Here is a 15,287-nt window from a genome sequence, read left to right as displayed (position 1 = left end):
CTAAACCAGCAAAGCTGAAATTTAGCTTCTACAGTTTAATATTTAAAACTGCCATGTCATAGCTTAGTGTAAATTTGTTGAAGTAATTTAATTAGTATACAAAATATTGGCAGACGGATGTAAATGTAGGTAAAATTAGTATTAGCCCTCTGTGTCTGTACTGCTACCTACTTAGGCAGTTAACTGGTTCATGCAGCTTTACATGAACACCTGAGCCTTACACTATAGCTGGTCCGAATAACTGAAGCAATTGTTACCATCCACCTCTCGTGTCTCCCCTTTCCCCATAGTTTGTAAGCTTGCGAGCAGGGCCCTCACTCCTCCTGGTATCTGTTTTGAACTGTATTTCTGTTATGCTGTAATGTCTATTGTCTGTACAAGTCCCCTCTATAATTTGTAAAGCGCTGCGGAATATGTTGGCGCTATATAAATAAAAATTATTATTATTATAATTATTATTATTATTAAATGCAATGCCTCAGTGAGATGGGTTAATGTAGTTGACACTATTTTGGTATATACAAGCAGATTGAGGAACTTCAGAGAATGAGTTTGGTGGTAATGTGACAATTAGCTATGCTCTAGGTTTTCACAAATTAGAGTGTTTTTAACTATACTAATGGTCATCGTCATTGGTTATGGCTGAATGACTCACATAATCTTTGGCAAACTGATTATATTTTGAATATGTCGTTGCAAAATCCAGCTGACTATGCAGGGATTGCAACTTCTATATGTTTGAGCTCTGTAAACACTTTTGGCCTGGCACATAAATGCAGCTTTTGATGCAGCATTTAGAGCTGGAGTCAGGAGTGGTTCCAGCAAAAAAATAAAAGAGTATAAGATGCACTTTTTCTCCCCAAAATTTGAGAGGAAAATGTGGGTGCGTCTTATAGTCCGAATGTAGCTTATGGAGCTTTACCTGGCTCACTGTGGGAAGGGGGGTCGACCGTGGAGCGGGGTCAGAGGGGGCAGGAGCAGGGTTGCTGCTGCAGGAATCCGGCAGTAGTGGGGCAATTCTGCGGGCTCTGGGCTGGAAGGAGGTGGTGTCCCAGCGGTGCGAATCAAAAGAGGCAGGAGTGGAGTCCCCGCTGTGCATATTGACTTTGCGGTGGGCTTCAGGAAAATGGCACCAGTGTTTGTGCATGCACAGATTTAGATCTCAAACCAAGATCTCAATCTGTGCATTTTAACTGAAGCAAACTGCAAGGTGAATGTGTGCAAGTGTTGCCTGCAGTTAGGACTGCAATAACTTGAAATTTAAAAGCAAGATCCTGATACTAGCGGCATCTGAGCGGACCGAACAGAGCAGAGGACCCTAACCACAGTTCTGTCCCACAGGCCCGAACAACCCAGCTACGGATTTTTACAGTGAAGGTACCTTTTAACCCCTTCCCGACCTGTGACACAGCGTATGCGTCATGAAAGTCGGTGCCAATCCGACCTGTGACGCATATGCTGTGTCACAGAAAGATCGCGTCCCTGCAGATCGGGTGAAAGGGTTAACTCCCATTTCACCCGCTCTGCAGGGACAGGGGGAGTGGTAGTTTAGCCCAGGGGGGGTGGCTTCACCCCCTCGTGGCTACGATCGCTCTGATTGGCTGTTGAAAGTGAAACTGCCAATCAGAGCGATTTGTAATATTTCACCTAAAAAAATGGTGAAATATTACAATCCAGCCATGGCCGATGCTGCAATATCATCGGCCATGGCTGGAAATACTAATGTGCCCCCACCCCACCCCTCCGATCGCCCCCCCAGCCCCCCGATCTGTGGCCCGCTCCCCTCCGTCCTGTGCTCCGCTCCCCCGTCCTCCTGTCCGCTCCCCCGTGCTCCAATCACACCCCCCCGTGCTCCAATCAAACCCCCCCGCACTCCGATCCCCCCCCGTGCTCCGAACCACCCCCCCTGCACACCGATCCCCCCCCCCTGCACACCGATCCACCCGCCCGCACACCGATCACTCTCCCCCATGCTCCGATCCCTCCCCCCCCGTGCTCCGACGCCCCCCCGTGCCCTGATCTCCCCCCCCTGTGCCCTGATCTCCCCCCCTTATACTTACCGATCCTGGCGGGGTCCGTCAGTCTTCTTCCCCGAGCGCCGCCATGTTCCAAAATGGCGGGCGCATGCGCAGTGCGCCCGCCGAATCTGCCGGCCGGCAGATTCGTTCCAATGTGAATTTTGATCACTGTGATATAATCTATCACAGTGGTCAAAATAAAAAAACAGTAAATGACCCCCCCCATTTGTCCCCCATAGATAGGGACAATAATAAAATAAAGAATTTTTTTTTTTTTTCACTAAGGTTGGAGTTAGAACTAGGGTTAGGGTTAGGGTTAGGGGTAGGGTTAGGGGTAGGGTTAGGGTTAGGGTTAGGGTTAGGGTTAGGGGTAGGGTTAGGGGTAGGGGTAGGGGTAGGGTTAGGGGTAGGGTTAGGGGTAGGGGTAGGGGTAGGGTTAGGGGTAGGGTTAGGGTTAGGGTTTCGGTATGTGCACACGTATTCTGGTCCTCTGCGGATTTTTCTGCAGCGGATTTGATAAATCCGCAGTGCTAAACCGCTGCGGATTTATGGCAGATTTACCGCGGTTTTTCTGCGCATTTCACTGCGGTTTTACAACTGCGATTTTCTATTGGAGCAGTTGTAAAACCGCTGTGGAATCCGCAGAAAGAAGTGACATGCTGCGGAATGTAAACCGCTGCGTTTCCGTGCAGTTTTTCCGCAGCATGTGTACAGCGATTTTTGTTTCCCATAGGTTTACATTGAAATGTAAACTCATGGGAAACTGCTGCGGATCCGCAGCGTTTTCCAAAGCGTGTGCACATACCTTTAGAATTAGGCTATGTGCACACGGTGCGGATTTGGCTGCGGATCCGCAGCGGATTGGCCGCTGCGGATCCGCAGCAGTGTTCCATCAGGTTTACAGTACCATGTAAACCTATGGAAAACCAAATCCGCTGTGCCCATGGTGCGGAAAATACCGCACGGAAACGCTGCGTTGTATTTTCCGCAGCATGTCAATTCTTTGTGCGGTTTCCGCAGCGTTTTACACCTATTCCTCAATAGGAATCCGCAGGTGAAATCCGCAGGTAAAACGCAGTGCCTTTTACCCGCGGATTTTTCAAAAATGGTGCGGAAAAATCTCACACGAATCCGCAACGTGGGTACATAGCCTTAGGGTTAGGGTTGGGTTGGAATTAGGGTTGTGGTTAGGGTTAGGGGTGTGTTGGGGTTAGGGTTGTGGTTAGGGGTGTGTTGCGGTTAGGGTTGTGGTTAGGGTTACGGCTACAGTTGGGATAAGGGTTAGGGGTGTGTTGGCGTAAGAATTGAGGGGTTTCCACTGTTTAGGCACATCAGGGGGTCTCCAAACGCAACATGGCGCCACCATTGATTCCAGCCAATCTTTTATTCAAAAAGTCAAATGGTGCTCCTTCCCTTCCGAGCCCCGACGTGTGCCCAAACAGTGGTTTACCCCCACATATGGGGTATCAGTGTACTCAGGACAAACTGGGCAACAATTACTGGGGTCCAATTTCTCCTGTTACCCTTGAGAAAATAAAAAATTGCTTGCTAAAACATCATTTTTGAGGAAAGTAAAATGATTTTTTATTTTCACGGCTCTGCGTTGTAAACGTCTGTGAAGCACTTGGGGGTTCAAAGTGCTCACCACATATCTAGATAAGTTCCTTGGGGGGTCTAGTTTCCAAAATGGGGTCACTTGTGGGGGGTTTCTACTGTTTAGGCACACCAGGGGCTCTGCAAACGCAACGTGACGCCCGCAGACCATTCCATCAAAGTCTGCATTTCAAAACGTCACTACTTGACTTCCGAGCCCCGACATGTGCCCAAACAGTGGTTTACCCCCACATATGGGGTATCAGCGTACTCAGGACAAACTGGGCAACAATTACTGGGGTCCAATTTCTCCTGTTACCCTTGAGAAAATAAAAAATTGCTTGCTAAAACATCATTTTTGAGGAAAGAAAAATGATTTTTTATTTTCACGGCTCTGCGTTGTAAACGTCTGTGAAGCACTTGGGGGTTCAAAGTGCTCACCACATATCTAGATAAGTTCCTTGGGGGGTCTAGTTTCCAAAATGGGGTCACTTGTGGGGGGTTTCTACTGTTTAGGCACACCAGGGGCTCTGCAAACGCAACGTGACGCCCGCAGACCATTCCATCAAAGTCTGCATTTCAAAAGTCACTACTTCCCTTCTGAGCCCCGACGTGTGCCCAAACAGTGGTTTACCCCCACATATGGGGTATCAGCGTACTCAGGAGAAACTGGACAACAACTTTTGGGGTCCAATTTCTCCTGTAACCCTTGGGAAAATAAAAAATTCTGGGCTAAAAGATTATTTTTGAGGAAAGAAAACGTATTTATTATTTTCACTGCTCTGTGTTATAAACTTCTGTGAAGCACTTGGGGGTTCAAAGTGCTCACCTCACATCTAGATAAGTTCCTTTCGGGGTCTAGTTTCTAAAATGGGGTCACTTGTGGGGGGTTTCTACTGTTTAGCCACATCAGGGGCTCTGCAAACGCAACGTAACGCCCGCAGAGCATTCCATCAAAGTCTGCATTTCAAAATGTCACTACTTGACTTCCGAGCCCCGACATGTGCCCAAACTGTGGTTTACCCCCACATATGGGGTATCAGCGTACTCAGGAGAAACTGTACAACAACTTTTGGGGTCAAATTTCTCCTGTTACCCTTGGGAAAATAATAAATTGCAGGCTAAAAGATCATTTTAGAGAAAATAAAATTTTTATTTTATTTTCATGGCTCTGCGTTATAAACTTCTGTGAAGCACTTGGAAGTTCAAAGTCCTCACCACACATCTAGATTAGTTCCTTTGGGGGTCTAGTTTCCAAAATGGGGTCATATGTGGGGGATCTCCAATGTTTAGGCACACAGGGGCTCTCCAAACGTGACATGGTGTCCGCTAATGATTGGAGCTAATTTTCCATTTAAAAAGCCAATTGGCGTGCCTTCCCTTCCGAGCCCTGCCGTGCGCCCAAACAGTGGTTTACCCCCACATATGGGGTATCAGCGTACTCAGGACAAACTGGACAACAACATTTGCGGTCCAATTTCTCCTATTACCCTTGGCAAAATAGGAAATTCCAGGCTAAAAATCATTTTTGAGGAAAGAAAAATTATTTTTTATTTTCATGGCTCTGCATTATAAACTTCTGTGAAGCACCTGGGGGTTTAAAGTGCTCAATATGCATCTAGATAAGTTCCTTGGGGGGTCTAGTTTCCAAAATGGGGTCACTTGTGGGGGAGCTCCAATGCATAGGCACACAGGGGCTCTCTAAACGCGACATGGTGTCCGCTAACAATTGGAGCTAATTTTCCATTCAAAAAGTCAAATGGCGCGCCTTCCCTTCCGAGCCCTGCCGTGTGCCCAAACAGTGGTTTACCCCCACATATGAGGTATCGGCGTACTCGGGAGAAATTGCCCAACAAATTTTAGGATTCATTTTATCCTATTGCCCATGTGAAAATGAAAAACTGAGGCGAAAAGAATTTTTTTGTGAAAAAAAAAAGTACTTTTTCATTTTTACAGATCAATTTGTGAAGCACCTGAGGGTTTAAAGTGCTCAATATGCATCTAGATAAGTTCCTTGGGGGGTCTAGTTTCCAAAATGGGGTCATTTGTGGGGGAGCTCCAATGTTTAGGCACACGGGGGCTCTCCAAACACGACATGGTGTCCGCTAACGATGGAGATAATTTTTCATTCAAAGAGTCAAATGGCGCTCCTTCCCTTCCGAACCTTACCATGTGCCCAAACAGTGGTTTACCTCCACATGTGAGGTATCGGTGTACTCATGAGAAATTGCCCAACAAATTTTAGGATCCATTTTATCCTGTTGCCCATGTGAAAATGAAAAAAATTGAGGCTAAAAGAATTTTTTTGTGAAAAAAAAGTACTTTTTCATTTTTACGGATCAATTTGTGAAGCCCCCGGGGGTTCAAAGTTCTCACTATGCATCTAGATAAGTTCCTTGGGGCGTCTAGTTTCCAAAATGGGGTCACGTGTGGGGGAGCTCCAATTTTTAGGCACACGGGGGGCTCTCCAAACGTGACATGGTGTCCGCTAAAGAGTGGAGCCAATTTTTCATTCAAAAAGTCAAATGGCGCTCCTTCCCTTCCAAGCCCTGCCGTGCGCCCAAACATTGGTTTACCCCCACATATGAGGTATCAGCGTACTCAGGACAAATTGGACAACAACTTTCGTGGTTCAGTTTCTCCTTGTACCATTGGGAAAATAAAAAAAATGTTGCTAAAAGATAATTTTTGTGACTAAAAAGTTAAATGTTCATTTTTTCCTTCCATGTTGCTTCTGCTGCTGTGAAGCACCTGAAGGGTTAAAAAACTTCTTGAATGTGGTTTTGAGCACCTTGAGGGGTGCATTTTTTAGAATGGTGTCACTTTTGGGTATTTTCATCCATATAGACCCCTCAAACTGACTTCAAATGTGAGGTGGTCCCTAAAAAAAATGGTTTTGTAAATTTCGTTGTAAAAATGAGAAATCGCTGGTCAAATTTTAACTCTTATAACTTCCTAGCAAAAAAAAATGTTGTTTCCAAAATTGTGCTGGTGTAAAGTATACATGTGGGAAATGTTATTTATTAACTATTTTGTGTCACATAACTCTCTGGTTTAACAGAATAAAAATTCAAAATGTGAAAATTGCGAAATTTTCAAAATTTTCGCCAAATTTCCGTTTTTATCACAAATAAACGCAGAATTTATTGACCTAAATTTACCACTAACATGAAGCCCAATATGTCACGAAAAAACAATCTCAGAACCGCTAGGATCCGTTGAAGCGTTCCTGAGTTATTACCTCATAAAGGGACACTGGTCAGAATTGCAAAAAACGGCCAGGTCATTAAGGTCAAAATAGGCTGGGTCATGAAGGGGTTAAACCAGTAGGACAGCATCATTATGCCCATATATTTAGTTTAACATGCCTGATCCTGATAACAGGTTCACATGTTCACATTTTTTTTCTTACTTTCCTCCTCTTAAGTCTAGGTGTGTCTTATAGTCCGGTACGTCTTAGACTATGTTCACACGTTGCGTTTGTGATGATTATTTTTAAAAGAAGCAAGTTTTGATTAGTTCTTGTTGCATTTTTTTGCTGCATTTTTTTCATGAATATTTGTCATGGTACATTTGTCTCTTATGCATGCTAATAAAGTTTAGTGCATAAAAAAATCTGATTCTACTTCATCAGGTTTTGGCAAAAAAAACCCCGGCAAAAACGCATACCTGTGTTTTTTCAGCATTTTTTGCACCACCCATTGCTTTGCTTTTAATAGGGGAAAAATGCTGAAAGAAGTGACATGCTGCGTTTTGCAAATACCAAGATATTGCACACAATACTGACGACAAAAAAACCAAGCTGTGTGCATGGGATTTCTAAAATCTCATAGACTTTGCTGATACTGTAAAAAAATTTGCCTGAAAAAAGCGGAACGTGTAAAATTACAGTATTGGTATTATTTTCTTGCTAGCATTTTCAAGATATTCAATGATTTTAATATGATTTCAGAAAATAAGAGCAGAGAAATCGCATGTGAACATATTAACTACCGTAAGTCCTTTATTTAAAATTTCCTTTCTTTCTTTTATTAATCTTTTTCTTGCCTGGTTTCAAAAACTGCATCAAAATCTACCCCAAAAATTGCATCTGTGTTCCAGCATTATGTTGCATTTACACATTTTGCTGCAGCAGATTCTGCGTGTGAAAATTTGCCTCTGTAGCATCAGAGGAGTGCAATGACCTTGAGTCTGACCAGATCCAGTCGTTCGGCCAACTTCAGAGCAGGAGGTGCAAGCTCAGTGGCAAAAAGCTTGTAATCACTGGGCTCTTGGCCTGGTAAACTAGCCATCTCTGATGCATCGCAGAAGTGGTCAGTAACTTAGGCAACAAGCAGTAAACAATAAAATTAAAAATCCCTCCATTCTTTAGAATTCTTTACCTGACTGTGACATCAACCCCACCAACTATTACCCCATTTGCCACAGCTACAGGGCAAGTGGGAAGAGCGAGGCTAAGTGTCAGAATTGGCGCATCTTAAAGATGCGCTTTTTCTGGGGCAGCTGAGAGCTGATGTTTTTAGCAAGGGTGAGCCAGTATCCATGACCCCTTCCTAGGCTATTAATATCAGCCCTCAGCTGTCTGCATAGCCTTTGCTGCTTATTCATTATGGGGTAACCCTATGTCATTTTTTTGGGGGTCCCCCCTTTTAATAGCCAGTAAAGGCTAATTATAGAGCTGTGAGCTGATATCAATAGCCTGGAAATCTCCATGGGTATTACCCCCTTTCTAGGCTATAAACATCTGCCCCCAGTCTCTGGCTTTCCCTCTGCTGGTTTTGAAAATTGCACGGGAGTCCATGCCATTTTTTCTCGAAAAATAATCTTTAATTAAATACATGTTCAGTAATTTGCACACACACTATAGTTATTGTATTTGTCACTGAAATTTATACATCTGCCTATTTTATATGTATTTACTGTATGTTACAGTATGTAATACATCTCGTCTGTCCTGTCAGCTCCTGAAGTGATTTTACAGAAGCCGGCAGATGTCTTACCAGCTTTTCTTCTATCTATATTTCTGCGCAATATAAATATAAAAAAGGCATGGTCCCTTCCTCAGGAAGCCGGTGGCAGAATTGAGGCAATGATGCAGTCCTGGAGGTGCGATGCTGCAGGTCCGCTGAGGCAGAGCATGGAGCAGGGTCCCTTCTCAGAATGCTGGCGGCAGAAATGTGGCAATGCTGTGGCCAGGTGAGCAGAGCCGAGTGCATCATCAGTTTCCCTGCATCCATCTTCCTAAAGCCATGGGCTGCCAGATGCTTCAGGAAAATTGCCACTGAAGGCCGCACATGCACACATTGAGATCTCGGTGGCCATTTTCCTGAAGCTGAGTGCCGTCACCCAGGACTCCAGTGCTGCAAGGCTGCAGTGCTAACCACCATGCATCCTGAGGAAGGGACCCTGCTCAGGTGCACTCCACACCACTCAGCGCCGCAGCATCGACACCCCTCTGCCACCACCGGTCCCGCTGCTACACCACTGCCGCAACCCCTGGTAAGCCATCGTTCGCACTATGAGATGCACCCCCTATTTTCCTCCAAAATTTTTATGGGATATAGTGCGTCTTATAGTCCAAAAAAAAACAGTATATGTAACAGCCATATGTTGTAATCACTCATTACAAAAATCTTCGCAGGCAGGGTGTTAACCTAAGAACATGTTGGCTGTTTGGCGGGAATGGGGGCCTTGTCAGATTCCCATTAATTACAGTTTTACTTTACTGTGTAATATTTGTTAGGCAAAAGTCTCTTAAACTTTAGTTGCACTTTTCTTTTTTAAACCTTCATTCACAATACCGTACAAGAAACAGAAGCATACATGGGAAAGTGATGTGGAATCCTGTTCTTTATTATAGCTTTAGTTTGCATTTAAAAAAATGAATGCTTTGGCCTTATCAGCTAGTTGTAATAAAATAGAGGTGAAACACGCTGCAATAAATGTCCTTATGTATATGTAATAACAGTAAAAAAATTTAAAAAAAGAAGCAGAAGTGCAGCCATAAAAGATTATGCATCCTAGATTTTCAAATGGACATACTTCAACACTATATAAAAATGAAAGGCAAAATAATTGGAACAATATTAATTTTATAACTAGGTTTTTTTCCTAAGCTAACTTGGCAGACAAATTAACCAGTGGCTCAGTGTTTCCTGCCAACTGGTAAAGATAAAATGTTTTTGTACTTTAACTTTAAAACATTGTAATATTGGGAAGATTGTAAGCCATAATGAAGGTAAAATACACTATTCTGTGCTAAAAAAAATAAGACTGACTTATTCTGAATTTACTGTATTTTCTGGCGTATAAGACTACTTTTTAACCCTTGAAAATCTTCTCAAAAGTCTGGTATCGTCTTATACGCCAGGTGTCGTCTTATAGGGCAGGTGCAGAGTAATCTGTGGTCGCCGCATATTGTGGGGGAAGCGACCCCAATGACAAGGAGAGGGGGCACCTCACCGGGAAGGTGTAAGTGAAGCAGAGGCAGAGAAGGAGATAATAGGATACAAGGGCGAGCCAGATGAGTGAAAGAGGAGTGTTTGTCTAGGCACAGCACCGCTCTCTCTCTCTTATTTGCATAACCCTGGCATCCCAGACGCTGACAGTTTGCTTCACTTACACCTTCCTGGTGAGGCGCTCCCTCACCTCGTCATCGGGACCACTCCCCCCACTATAAACTTCAACCGCAGATTGCTCCACACCCACCCTATAAGACGACACCCGGCATATAAGACAACCCCCGACTTTTGAGAAGATTTTATATTTTAACTGGAAAAGTTGGGGGTCGTCTTATATGCCCAGTCGTCTTATATGCCGGAAAATACGGTATATATAAAGTGACTGCAGAGCTTGGTGCAGATGCTTTTTTTTATTAAATGTAATCTGACCAAAGCAGCCAGTGTAAATAGTCTTGTACTGCACAATATGCTGTAGTAAAAAAGGGGGAGAAGCCAGCGCTGCTTATGGTCAGAACGCAAAACATAAAGTGCACATATTGATTTCTGACTGTATTTCAAAAATGAGACATTTAGCAAACAATTGATCAATTCTTTGAGCCACACCGCCATGTCAAGGCATTCTCATAATGGGGCAGTCCTACCCTACGTTTTTTATATTCGCTGTGCCATTATGGCCTCCTAAATGTATGTGCACTTTGTTTTGCGTTCTGACCACAAGCAGCGCTGGCTTCTCCCCTTTTTTATTACAATATGCTGTGCATGGACTGTGGCTAGATGTGAGACATTTTTGGGGGTTTTCTGCATTTACTAGAATTTGGGAGACAAGTGTTGTCAGCTCTACATGCACCCAGCATTAAACTGATGACCACAAGAAAGGTATAATATTGAAAATTGATGTGTCCTTACCCCCATGGAACTCATCTGATTATATTACGACCCCCACATACCTGTTGAAATATGTTCATTATCAACAGGTATTGTGCACATGTCCTATTCTAATAAAAGGCACATTCACGATACCAGACAATAATATCTTCATCTTGCAGGTATATGAAGTCATTACTAGGGATGAGCAGTCTTGTGTAAGTTTGGGTTCTGGTAGCCGACCCAAACTTTATTCCAAAGCTCAGTCCGAGTACCAGAACTGTATCCGAACTTGAACCAGAACCTGAACCCCACTGAAGGACAATGAGGACCTAAACTTTGGAGAAGAACAATATTCTCTCTCTCACTGTAACGGACTTCCATCGGAACTCTGAACGTTACAACAGACTTCTGGGAAAAATTAATGTTCGGCATTTAGCACCGGACACTAATTGACCAGCACAAACTCTGAACTTTCATGTTTGCGTTCGTCAATCTCTAGTAATAACGTCATCGGCACCGCTCACCTCCAATGCTGAAGTGAACGGCATTGAACAACGTCAGACCTCACAGTGATTGCGATTTTATAGAGAATGTATCTAATGTTCAGTCGTGTTTTTGTTAGAAGAATCTTCTTTATACCTGTTTTTAAGTGACCGTTGTTTGCGTCTAATGATATTGGATTTTGCTTAGTAAGATAAAGTTGCTAAAGTTGTGATGACACTTCTAAAAACATGTTTTTACCTGACAGCATATTTGCTGTTGACTGTCTTCGCTTCCATGCATAGAAATGACTGTCCTATTTGTTTTCTTGTGGAGCAAGTAGTACATGTAATATTGCGGCATTTACTAATGTGCTAATCTCTGAAACCAGAACACATTAGAGAAGATTTGTCAATAATGATTCAGGCTGCAAGCGAGCACCAAGGAACAGTTTCAATTGCAGTGCCCGCAAACCAGTAACATCCACTGTCTCCTTATTAATGCCAGCCATAATCTTGTTGCTGGTTGTGTCCACATAACATGCTATAAGTGCCCACAGTTATTTTCTTTTCTTTAATTTTTACATGATATTCCTTTGTTCTTCATTTAAACATCACCTTAGACTAATATGGGTACATGTTCTGTCTGTGAAAACCACAGATAGAACACGTACATGCAGGGCCGGAATGGCCATCGGGCAGTTCTGGCAAATGCCAGAAGGGCCGGTGCCAGTATTGGGCCGCTGCACTCCAACTCACCCTTCACCCCCCCCCCCCCAGTGCTGCCGCATTCAACTATACCGGCGTCTATGACGCCGGTACAGTTGAATGCAATGATGGAGGAGAGCGCGTCTGCTGACGCTCCCTCTTTCATCATTCCCCGCTCTGCCTCTGACACTGCGGGTGAGCGTGCACTCAATGTGTCCCAGCCAGTGCAGCCACAGCCGCCGAGACAGGAGCAGGGAGCACCGCAGGCACGAGGGGAGGTGAGAAGTGTTTTTTTTTTTTACTGGACTGTGGGGCCATTCTAGGGGGGGAGGAGAGATGTGGGCTCTGCTGTATACTACTATGTGGGCTGTGCTGTTGTGAATTCTGTTATCAAACTCCCTCCTGTGGTCATGAATGGTACTTCGGCGAGTTCTGTCCATGGACTCCCTCTGGTGGCTGTGAGTGGAGCTGCTGCTTCTGAGGTTCCTTCCACAGGTGACGTAGGTTATTCTTTGGCTGGCTGCTCTATTTAACTCCACTCAGATCGTTACTCCATGCCAGCTGTCAATGTTCTTGTACTGGTTCAGTTCGCTCTTGGATCTTTCTGGTGACCTGTCTACTCCAGCAGAAGCTAAGTCCCTGCTTGTTAATTATTTGTTCATTGTTTTCTTGTCCAGCTTGCTATCTTGATTTTGCCTTGCTAGCTGGAAGCTCTGGGATGCAGAGTGGCACCTCCGCACCGTGAGTCGGTGTGGAGGTCTTTTTGCACACTCTGCGTGGTCTTTTTGTAGTTTTTTGTGCTGACCGCAAAGATACCTTTCCTATCCTCAGTCTGTTTAGTAAGTCTGGCCTCCTTTGCTGAAACCTGTTTCATTTCTGTGTTTGTGACTTTCATCTTAACTCACAGTCAATACATGTGGGGGCTGCCTTTTTCTTTGGGGAATTTCTCTGAGGCAAGGTAGGCTTTATTTTCTATCTCTAGGGCTAGTTAGCTCTTAGGCTGTGAAGAGGCGTCTAGGCAGAGTTAGGTACGCTCCACGGCTATTTCTAGTGTGTGTGATAGGATTAGGGGTTGCGGTCAGCAGAGCTCCCACTTCCCAGAGCTTGTCCTGTGTTAGTTTAACCATCAGGTCGTTCCGGGTGCTCCTAACCACCAGGTCCATAACACTGTGCTATATACTACTGTGTGGGCTCTGCTGTATACTACTGTGTGGGCTGTGTTGTATACTGCTATGTGGGCTGTGCTATACACTACTATGTGGGCTGTGCTGTATACTACTATGTGGGCAGTGCTGTATACTCCTGTGTGGGCAGTGCTGTATACTACTGTGTGGGCTGTGTTGTATAATACAATGTGGGCTCTGCTATATACTATGTGGGGAGTGCTGCATACTACTATGTGGGCTGTGCTATATACTACTATGTGGGCTCTGCTGTATACTACTATGTGGGCTGTGCTGTATACTACTGTGTGGGCTCTGCTGTATACTACTGTGTGGGCTGTGCTGTATACTACTATGTTGGCTGTGCTATATTTTACTGTGTGGGCTGTTCTATATACTACTATGGGGCTGTGCTATACACTACTATGTGGACAGTGCTGTATACTACTATGTGATCTGTGCTATATACTACTATGTGGTCTGTGCTATACACTACTATGTGGGCTGTGCTATATACTATTATGTGTGCTGTGCTATATACTGCTGTGTGGGCTGTGCTGTATACTACTACGTGGGCTGTGCTGTATACTACTGTGTGGGCTGTGCTGTATACTACTATGTTGGCTGTGCTATATTTTACTGTGTGGGCTGTGCTATATACTACTATGGGGGCTGTGCTATACACTACTATGTGGACAATGCTGTATACTACTATGTGGGCTGTGCTATATACTACTATGTGGGCTGTGCTATATACTACTATGTGGGCTGTGCTATATACTACTATGTGGGCTGTGCTGTATACTACTATGTGGGCTGTGCTATATACTACTGTGTGGGCAGTGCTATATACTACTATGTGGGCTGTGCTGTATACTGCTACAAGGGCCGTGCTGTATACTGCTACGTGGGCTGTGTTATCTGCTATGCGGGGTGTGCTATATACTATGGGGGTATATTATATTATATGGGGAGGCCGTGTTATATACTATGTGGCTGTTACATACTATTGTGAGGGTATATTATATTCTATGGGGGAGGCTGTGTTTTACTATTGGGGGCTGCATTATATTCTGTGGGGGCTACATTATATATTATGGGGAGGTAGGCTGTATTAAATTCTATGGGGTGGCTGCATTATAATCTGGGGTGGCTGCATTATACTCTGGGGTGGCTGCATTATATTCTGTAGGGTGGTGGCTGCATTATACTATATGTGGGCTGCATTATACTGTATCGGGGATTATGGGGAATACGTTATACTATATGAAGAACTATGGGGTGCATTATACTATGAGAAGTGAATTGTACTACATGGATGACTATGGTGGTGCATTATACTATATGGAGCACTCTGAGGAGTGTATTATGCTATATGGAGGACTATGAGGAGTGTATTATGCTATATGGAGGACTGAGCAGTGTATTTTAATATATGGAGGACTATAGAGAGTGTATTATACTATATGGAGGACTGTGGTGCACATTATAATATATGTAGGACTATGGGGTGTATTTTACTAAACAAGTAAAATGCTGCATATTCAGATTGTTTTTGCTGGAACAAAAATCATTGTTCTCAGCAGCGCATCACCAGCGTAAACTGTAGATGTGCTGCTGATAACATGATACTGTATGGTGATCTGTAAGTGATCGTTCTGTCCCATCATCATTCCTCAGCTGGTGGAAAGAGGCCGGGAAACAAGCGTTGAACAACTTCAGTATTGTTGATCAAACTCAATTAGCAGCCTTAACTCAGCGCTTGTAAATACAACCGAAATGCTTTTGTGTGATGTGCAATATGTTGGCATCTGGGGCCCCATTTTAAACTTTGCCTAGGCGTAGGGCCCCACTTTGCCTAAAACCGGCCCTGCCTACAAGTGTACAAAGATATTATACAGTCACTATGTGACAAGTGGGCCTGTGTAACTTCAAATGCCAGGGCTAAATTTTAGTCCCAGTCCGGCCCTGTGTACATGACAAACAGGTGTTTGAGTT

At 44.1% G+C, this 15,287-nt stretch overlaps 1 protein-coding gene across 1 annotated transcript in view; it reads left to right on the top strand.

Moving 5' to 3' along the window:
• The window catches only part of IMMP2L (inner mitochondrial membrane peptidase subunit 2), a 1,988,725-nt gene that overhangs the window by 213,920 nt on the left and 1,759,518 nt on the right, over positions 1–15,287 (top strand). The gene's annotated exons all lie outside the window — the stretch shown is intronic.

Source organism: Ranitomeya imitator, chromosome 4 (genome assembly GCF_032444005.1).
Source record: "Ranitomeya imitator isolate aRanImi1 chromosome 4, aRanImi1.pri, whole genome shotgun sequence".
NCBI lineage: Eukaryota > Metazoa > Chordata > Amphibia > Anura > Dendrobatidae > Ranitomeya > Ranitomeya imitator.
The sequence above is the reverse complement of the archived record's forward strand: the minus strand, read 5'-3'. Positions and strand labels throughout refer to the sequence as shown.